The sequence below is a fragment of the Lissotriton vulgaris genome, chromosome 9 (assembly GCF_964263255.1).
Source record: "Lissotriton vulgaris chromosome 9, aLisVul1.2, whole genome shotgun sequence".
NCBI classification, from domain to species: domain Eukaryota; kingdom Metazoa; phylum Chordata; class Amphibia; order Caudata; family Salamandridae; genus Lissotriton; species Lissotriton vulgaris.
In genome coordinates, this window is record NC_141697.1 from 611,769,330 (window position 1) to 611,779,656 (window position 10,327).

A 10,327-nucleotide genomic window follows, 5' to 3' on the forward strand; every position below is an offset into this window, starting at 1 on the left:
ATGACCAGCAGAGGGAGTGATGCCAAAAACCATTTCTCTGCATTGCTGAGACCCCAAAAAAAGAAAAGGTTGTCAGCCTTCGACTTCCTTGATCAATTTACATGGTAGGTTAAACTCTCATTTAATCGGTTTGCTTGTCATTGAATGAAGTTTAGGGCGTCTGACAGCTCTCAGCACCTTTTAGTGGGGTCTTCCGCATAAGTATTATTTGTGAAGACTGAATCGATATGAATGACGCTATTGGCATCATGATAGTTTATGAAAGACGTTGACTGTCTACAAGGCTGAAAATCCTACTTGAGATACTAGTGCTAGCAATTTATCATCACAGGAAATTAGTGTCTTTGAGGCTGGAATGAGTTGTCTTACGTTAGACCTATTGACTTACTTTGGAACCGGTAAGCTTATTTACCCTGCCTCCCAGCGCTCTGTATGTGGGACTCTGATACTCAAGATGGATTGCTCTTTAGGATACTCTGTGTTTTTGTCACTCTAACCCACTTCAAAAGGAGAGCCCAGTGCTTTCAATGGTGCAGAGTACTTTCCCAATACACTTACACCTTGCCTTGCAGTCATAATAGCAAATAGTCAACTAGGGCGGAATTGCTGATGTCTCATTGTGATGTGTTGTTGTCACCCAGGGCGATTGGTCATGAGGTCCTCTGATGTCATAAAGCTACAGCATGATGGCATCTGACGTGAGAGCAAGCAATAGGATACATTTTTCATGGAATTGAAATGGGTAGCAGGCTAGGCAGGATATCCAGCTGAAGATAAAGATGTTAAAATGAAAGAATCTAGGGCATTATTAGAGACTTATACATTTGTTTGTAGGTGTGGGTGATCATAATATTCTCGAGTTCTCTATTAGTTAACTGATAGGGATGTGCAACGATGAAGATGTTAGAATCTGTTCTTCAGAATGTTTATTATTACCACTAACTTTAGCATAAGCCTTCTTCCAAAAACGTATCAGGTCACTCAGTAGTTATTGCTGTACCATAACCTAATGGGATTGCAGTGAGAAGGATCCCCTGTCACATGGCTAGCATTGACATCTTTTTATTTACATCCTAATATAGGTACTAGCCTGGTGTAGAGAGTCATAGCAAATAAGGCTTTGGATTAAGAGAAGTATGCTAGGTTGAAAATAATATTGAGATTTGAATTTTTAGTGAGCTGTGGATTTTCGCATTGTTACAGGCGCCATAGTACTGATTATTGGCACAGTATACAAATATATTTGTTGTGTTGCATAGTGTGGAAATGTTCAAGTTCTGTTAATGGACTAACAGTGGACTTTTCCATCTGCAGATTATACTGAATGACCAGCAGAGGGAGTGATGCCAAAAACCATTTCTCTGCATTGCTGAGACCCCAAAAAAAGAAAAGGTTGTCAGCCTTCGACTTCCTTGATCAATTTACATGGTAGGTTAAACTCTCATTTAATCGGTTTGCTTGTCATTGAATGAAGTTTAGGGCGTCTGACAGCTCTCAGCACCTTTTAGTGGGGTCTTCCGCATAAGTATTATTTGTGAAGACTGAATCGATATGAATGACGCTATTGGCATCATGATAGTTTATGAAAGACGTTGACTGTCTACAAGGCTGAAAATCCTACTTGAGATACTAGTGCTAGCAATTTATCATCACAGGAAATTAGTGTCTTTGAGGCTGGAATGAGTTGTCTTACGTTAGACCTATTGACTTACTTTGGAACCGGTAAGCTTATTTACCCTGCCTCCCAGCGCTCTGTATGTGGGACTCTGATACTCAAGATGGATTGCTCTTTAGGATACTCTGTGTTTTTGTCACTCTAACCCACTTCAAAAGGAGAGCCCAGTGCTTTCAATGATGCAGAGTACTTTCCCAATACACTTCCACCTTGCCTTGCAGTCATAATAGCAAATAGTCAACTAGGGCGGAATTGCTGATGTCTCATTGTAATGTGTTGTTGTCACCCAGGGCGATTGGTCATGAGGTCCTCTGATGTCATAAAGCTACAGCATGATGGCATCTGACGTGAGAGCAAGCAATAGGATACATTTTTCATGGAATTGAAATGGGTAGCCGGCTAGGCACGATATCCAGCTGAAGATAAAGATGTTAAAATGAAAGAATCTAGGGCATTATTAGAGACCTATACATTTGTTTGTAGGTGTGGGTGATCATAATATTCTCGAGTTCTCTATTAGTTAACTGATAGGGATGTGCAACGATGAAGATGTTAGAATCTGTTCTTCAGAATGTTTATTATTACCACTAACTTTAGCATAAGCCTTCTTCCAAAAACGTATCAGGTCACTCAATAGGTATTGCTGTACCATAACCTAATGGGATTGTAGTGAGAAGGATCCCCTGTCACATGGCTAGCATTGACATCTTTTTATTTACATCCTAATATAGGTGCTAGCCTGGTTTAGAGAGTCATAGCAAATAAGGCTTTGGATTAAGAGAAGTATGCTAGGTTGAAAATAATATTGAGATTTGAATTTTTAGTGAGCTGTGGATTTTCGCATTGTTACAGGCGCGACAGTACTGATTATTGGCACAGTATACAAATATATTTGTTGTGTTGCATAGTGTGGAAATGTTCAAGTTCTGTTAATGGACTAACAGTGGACTTTTCCATCTGCAGATTATACTGAATGACCAGCAGAGGGAGTGATGCCAAAAAACATTTTTCTGCATTGCTGAGACCCCAAAAAAAAAAAGGTTGTCAGCCTTCGACTTCCTTGATCAATTTACATGGTAGGTTAAACTCTCATTTAATCGGTTTGCTTGTCATTGAATGAAGTTCAGGGCGTCTGACAGCTCTCAGCACCTTTTAGTGGGGTCTTCCGCATACATATTATTTGTAAAGACTGAAGAGATATGAATGACGCTATTGGCATCATGATAGTTTATGAAAGACGTTGACTGTCTACAAGGCTGAAAATCCTACTTGAGATACTAGTGCTAGCAATTTATCATCACAGGAAATTAGTGTCTTTGAGGCTGGAATGAGTTGTCTTACGTTAGACCTATTGACTTACTTTGGAACCGGTAAGCTTATTTACCCTGCCTCCCAGCGCTCTGTATGTGGGACTCTGATACTCAAGATGGATTGCTCTTTAGGATACTCTGTGTTTTTGTCACTCTAACCCACTTCAAAAGGAGAGCCCAGTGCTTTCAATGGTGCAGAGTACTTTCCCAATACACTTACACCTTGCCTTGCAGTCATAATAGCAAATAGTCAACTAGGGCGGAATTGCTGATGTCTCATTGTGATGTGTTGTTGTCACCCAGGGCGATTGGTCATGAGGTCCTCTGATGTCATAAAGCTACAGCATGATGGCATCTGACGTGAGAGCAAGCAATAGGATACATTTTTCATGGAATTGAAATGGGTAGCCGGCTAGGCACGATATCCAGCTGAAGATAAAGATGTTAAAATGAAAGAATCTAGGGCATTATTAGAGACTTATACATTTGTTTGTAGGTGTGGGTGATCATAATATTCTCGAGTTCTCTATTAGTTAACTGATAGGGATGTGCAACGATGAAGATGTTAGAATCTGTTCTTCAGAATGTTTATTATTACCACTAACTTTAGCATAAGCCTTCTTCCAAAAACGTATCAGGTCACTCAATAGTTATTGCTGTACCATAACCTAATGGGATTGTAGTGAGAAGGATCCCCTGTCACATGGCTAGCATTGACATCTTTTTATTTACATCCTAATATAGGTGCTAGCCTGGTTTAGAGAGTCATAGCAAATAAGGCTTTGGATTAAGAGAAGTATGCTAGGTTGAAAATAATATTGAGATTTGAATTTTTAGTGAGCTGTGGATTTTCGCATTGTTACAGGCGCGACAGTACTGATTATTGGCACAGTATACAAATATATTTGTTGTGTTGCATAGTGTGGAAATGTTCAAGTTCTGTTAATGGACTAACAGTGGACTTTTCCATCTGCAGATTATACTGAATGACCAGCAGAGGGAGTGATGCCAAAAACCATTTTTCTGCATTGCTGAGACCCCAAAAAAAAAAAGGTTGTCAGCCTTCGACTTCCTTGATCAATTTACATGGTAGGTTAAACTCTCATTTAATCGGTTTGCTTGTCATTGAATGAAGTTCAGGGCGTCTGACAGCTCTCAGCACCTTTTAGTGGGGTCTTCCGCATACATATTATTTGTAAAGACTGAAGAGATATGAATGACGCTATTGGCATCATGATAGTTTATGAAAGACGTTGACTGTCTACAAGGCTGAAAATCCTACTTGAGATACTAGTGCTAGCAATTTATCATCACAGGAAATTAGTGTCTTTGAGGCTGGAATGAGTTGTCTTACGTTAGACCTATTGACTTACTTTGGAACCGGTAAGCTTATTTACCCTGCCTCCCAGCGCTCTGTATGTGGGACTCTGATACTCAAGATGGATTGCTCTTTAGGATACTCTGTGTTTTTGTCACTCTAACCCACTTCAAAAGGAGAGCCCAGTGCTTTCAATGGTGCAGAGTACTTTCCCAATACACTTACACCTTGCCTTGCAGTCATAATAGCAAATAGTCAACTAGGGCGGAATTGCTGATGTCTCATTGTGATGTGTTGTTGTCACCCAGGGCGATTGGTCATGAGGTCCTCTGATGTCATAAAGCTACAGCATGATGGCATCTGACGTGAGAGCAAGCAATAGGATACATTTTTCATGGAATTGAAATGGGTAGCAGGCTAGGCAGGATATCCAGCTGAAGATAAAGATGTTAAAATGAAAGAATCTAGGGCATTATTAGAGACTTATACATTTGTTTGTAGGTGTGGGTGATCATAATATTCTCGAGTTCTCTATTAGTTAACTGATAGGGATGTGCAACGATGAAGATGTTAGAATCTGTTCTTCAGAATGTTTATTATTACCACTAACTTTAGCATAAGCCTTCTTCCAAAAACGTATCAGGTCACTCAGTAGTTATTGCTGTACCATAACCTAATGGGATTGCAGTGAGAAGGATCCCCTGTCACATGGCTAGCATTGACATCTTTTTATTTACATCCTAATATAGGTACTAGCCTGGTGTAGAGAGTCATAGCAAATAAGGCTTTGGATTAAGAGAAGTATGCTAGGTTGAAAATAATATTGAGATTTGAATTTTTAGTGAGCTGTGGATTTTCGCATTGTTACAGGCGCCACAGTACTGATTATTGGCACAGTATACAAATATATTTGTTGTGTTGCATAGTGTGGAAATGTTCAAGTTCTGTTAATGGACTAACAGTGGACTTTTCCATCTGCAGATTATACTGAATGACCAGCAGAGGGAGTGATGCCAAAAACCATTTCTCTGCATTGCTGAGACCCCCAAAAAAAAAGGTTGTCAGCCTTTGACTTCCTTGATCAATTTACATGGTAGGTTAAACTCTCATTTAATCGGTTTGCTTGTCATTGAATGAAGTTCAGGGCGTCTGACAGCTCTCAGCACCTTTTAGTGGGGTCTTCCGCATACATATTATTTGTAGAGACTGAAGAGATATGAATGACGCTATTGGCATCATGATAGTTTATGAAAGACGTTGACTGTCTACAAGGCTGAAAATCCTACTTGAGATACTAGTGCTAGCAATTTATCATCACAGGAAATTAGTGTCTTTGAGGCTGGAATGAGTTGTCTTACGTTAGACCTATTGACTTACTTTGGAACCGGTAAGCTTATTTACCCTGCCTCCCAGCGCTCTGTATGTGGGACTCTGATACTCAAGATGGATTGCTCTTTAGGATACTCTGTGTTTTTGTCACTCTAACCCACTTCAAAAGGAGAGCCCAGTGCTTTCAATGGTGCAGAGTACTTTCCCAATACACTTACACCTTGCCTTGCAGTCATAATAGCAAATAGTCAACTAGGGCGGAATTGCTGATGTCTCATTGTGATGTGTTGTTGTCACCCAGGGCGATTGGTCATGAGGTCCTCTGATGTCATAAAGCTACAGCATGATGGCATCTGACGTGAGAGCAAGCAATAGGATACATTTTTCATGGAATTGAAATGGGTAGCAGGCTAGGCAGGATATCCAGCTGAAGATAAAGATGTTAAAATGAAAGAATCTAGGGCATTATTAGAGACTTATACATTTGTTTGTAGGTGTGGGTGATCATAATATTCTCGAGTTCTCTATTAGTTAACTGATAGGGATGTGCAACGATGAAGATGTTAGAATCTGTTCTTCAGAATGTTTATTATTACCACTAACTTTAGCATAAGCCTTCTTCCAAAAACGTATCAGGTCACTCAGTAGTTATTGCTGTACCATAACCTAATGGGATTGCAGTGAGAAGGATCCCCTGTCACATGGCTAGCATTGACATCTTTTTATTTACATCCTAATATAGGTACTAGCCTGGTGTAGAGAGTCATAGCAAATAAGGCTTTGGATTAAGAGAAGTATGCTAGGTTGAAAATAATATTGAGATTTGAATTTTTAGTGAGCTGTGGATTTTCGCATTGTTACAGGCGCCATAGTACTGATTATTGGCACAGTATACAAATATATTTGTTGTGTTGCATAGTGTGGAAATGTTCAAGTTCTGTTAATGGACTAACAGTGGACTTTTCCATCTGCAGATTATACTGAATGACCAGCAGAGGGAGTGATGCCAAAAACCATTTCTCTGCATTGCTGAGACCCCCAAAAAAGAAAAGGTTGTCAGCCTTCGACTTCCTTGATCAATTTACATGGTAGGTTAAACTCTCATTTAATCGGTTTGCTTGTCATTGAATGAAGTTTAGGGCGTCTGACAGCTCTCAGCACCTTTTAGTGGGGTCTTCCGCATAAGTATTATTTGTGAAGACTGAATCGATATGAATGACGCTATTGGCATCATGATAGTTTATGAAAGACGTTGACTGTCTACAAGGCTGAAAATCCTACTTGAGATACTAGTGCTAGCAATTTATGATCACAGGAAATTAGTGTCTTTGAGGCTGGAATGAGTTGTCTTACGTTAGACCTATTGACTTACTTTGGAACCGGTAAGCTTATTTACCCTGCCTCCCAGCGCTCTGTATGTGGGACTCTGATACTCAAGATGGATTGCTCTTTAGGATACTCTGTGTTTTTGTCACTCTAACCCACTTCAAAAGGAGAGCCCAGTGCTTTCAATGGTGCAGAGTACTTTCCCAATACACTTCCACCTTGCCTTGCAGTCATAATAGCAAATAGTCAACTAGGGCGGAATTGCTGATGTCTCATTGTAATGTGTTGTTGTCACCCAGGGCGATTGGTCATGAGGTCCTCTGATGTCATAAAGCTACAGCATGATGGCATCTGACGTGAGAGCAAGCAATAGGATACATTTTTCATGGAATTGAAATGGGTAGCCGGCTAGGCACGATATCCAGCTGAAGATAAAGATGTTAAAATGAAAGAATCTAGGGCATTATTAGAGACTTATACATTTGTTTGTAGGTGTGGGTGATCATAATATTCTCGAGTTCTCTATTAGTTAACTGATAGGGATGTGCAACGATGAAGATGTTAGAATCTGTTCTTCAGAATGTTTATTATTACCACTAACTTTAGCATAAGCCTTCTTCCAAAAACGTATCAGGTCACTCAGTAGTTATTGCTGTACCATAACCTAATGGGATTGCAGTGAGAAGGATCCCCTGTCACATGGCTAGCATTGACATCTTTTTATTTACATCCTAATATAGGTACTAGCCTGGTGTAGAGAGTCATAGCAAATAAGGCTTTGGATTAAGAGAAGTATGCTAGGTTGAAAATAATATTGAGATTTGAATTTTTAGTGAGCTGTGGATTTTCGCATTGTTACAGGCGCCATAGTACTGATTATTGGCACAGTATACAAATATATTTGTTGTGTTGCATAGTGTGGAAATGTTCAAGTTCTGTTAATGGACTAACAGTGGACTTTTCCATCTGCAGATTATACTGAATGACCAGCAGAGGGAGTGATGCCAAAAACCATTTCTCTGCATTGCTGAGACCCCAAAAAAAGAAAAGGTTGTCAGCCTTCGACTTCCTTGATCAATTTACATGGTAGGTTAAACTCTCATTTAATCGGTTTGCTTGTCATTGAATGAAGTTTAGGGCGTCTGACAGCTCTCAGCACCTTTTAGTGGGGTCTTCCGCATAAGTATTATTTGTGAAGACTGAATCGATATGAATGACGCTATTGGCATCATGATAGTTTATGAAAGACGTTGACTGTCTACAAGGCTGAAAATCCTACTTGAGATACTAGTGCTAGCAATTTATGATCACAGGAAATTAGTGTCTTTGAGGCTGGAATGAGTTGTCTTACGTTAGACCTATTGACTTACTTTGGAACCGGTAAGCTTATTTACCCTGCCTCCCAGCGCTCTGTATGTGGGACTCTGATACTCAAGATGGATTGCTCTTTAGGATACTCTGTGTTTTTGTCACTCTAACCCACTTCAAAAGGAGAGCCCAGTGCTTTCAATGGTGCAGAGTACTTTCCCAATACACTTCCACCTTGCCTTGCAGTCATAATAGCAAATAGTCAACTAGGGGGGAATTGCTGATGTCTCATTGTAATGTGTTGTTGTCACCCAGGGCGATTGGTCATGAGGTCCTCTGATGTCATAAAGCTACAGCATGATGGCATCTGACGTGAGAGCAAGCAATAGGATACATTTTTCATGGAATTGAAATGGGTAGCCGGCTAGGCACGATATCCAGCTGAAGATAAAGATGTTAAAATGAAAGAATCTAGGGCATTATTAGAGACTTATACATTTGTTTGTAGGTGTGGGTGATCATAATATTCTCGAGTTCTCTATTAGTTAACTGATAGGGATGTGCAACGATGAAGATGTTAGAATCTGTTCTTCAGAATGTTTATTATTACCACTAACTTTAGCATAAGCCTTCTTCCACAAACGTATCAGGTCACTCAATAGTTATTGCTGTACCATAACCTAATGGGATTGTAGTGAGAAGGATCCCCTGTCACATGGCTAGCATTGACATCTTTTTATTTACATCCTAATATAGGTGCTAGCCTGGTTTAGAGAGTCATAGCAAATAAGGCTTTGGATTAAGAGAAGTATGCTAGGTTGAAAATAATATTGAGATTTGAATTTTTAGTGAGCTGTGGATTTTCGCATTGTTACAGGCGCCACAGTACTGATTATTGGCACAGTATACAAATATATTTGTTGTGTTGCATAGTGTGGAAATGTTCAAGTTCTGTTAATGGACTAACAGTGGACTTTTCCATCTGCAGATTATACTGAATGACCAGCAGAGGGAGTGATGGCAAAAACCATTTCTCTGCATTGCTGAGACCCCCCAAAAAAAAAGGTTGTCAGCCTTCGACTTCCTTGATCAATTTACATGGTAGGTTAAACTCTCATTTAATCGGTTTGCTTGTCATTGAATGAAGTTCAGGGCGTCTGACAGCTCTCAGCACCTTTTAGTGGGGTCTTCCGCATACATATTATTTGTAAAGACTGAAGAGATATGAATTACGCTATTGGCATCATGATAGTTTATGAAAGACGTTGACTGTCTACAAGCCTGAAAATCCTACTTGAGATACTAGTGCTAGCAATTTATCATCACAGGAAATTAGTGTCTTTGAGGCTGGAATGAGTTGTCTTACGTTAGACCTATTGACTTACTTTGGAACCGGTAAGCTTATTTACCCTGCCTCCCAGCGCTCTGTATGTGGGACTCTGATACTCAAGATGGATTGCTCTTTAGGATACTCTGTGTTTTTGTCACTCTAACCCACTTCAAAAGGAGAGCCCAGTGCTTTCAATGGTGCAGAGTACTTTCCCAATACACTTACACCTTGCCTTGCAGTCATAATAGCAAATAGTCAACTAGGGCGGAATTGCTGATGTCTCATTGTGATGTGTTGTTGTCACCCAGGGCGATTGGTCATGAGGTCCTCTGATGTCATAAAGCTACAGCATGATGGCATCTGACGTGAGAGCAAGCAATAGGATACATTTTTCATGGAATTGAAATGGGTAGCAGGCTAGGCAGGATATCCAGCTGAAGATAAAGATGTTAAAATGAAAGAATCTAGGGCATTATTAGAGACTTATACATTTGTTTGTAGGTGTGGGTGATCATAATATTCTCGAGTTCTCTATCAGTTAACTGATAGGGATGTGCAAAGATGAAGATGTTAGAATCTGTTCTTCAGAATGTTTATTATTACCACTAACTTTAGCATAAGCCTTCTTCCAAAAACGTATCAGGTCACTCAGTAGTTATTGCTGTACCATAACCTAATGGGATTGCAGTGAGAAGGATCCCCTGTCACATGGCTAGCATTGACATCTTTTT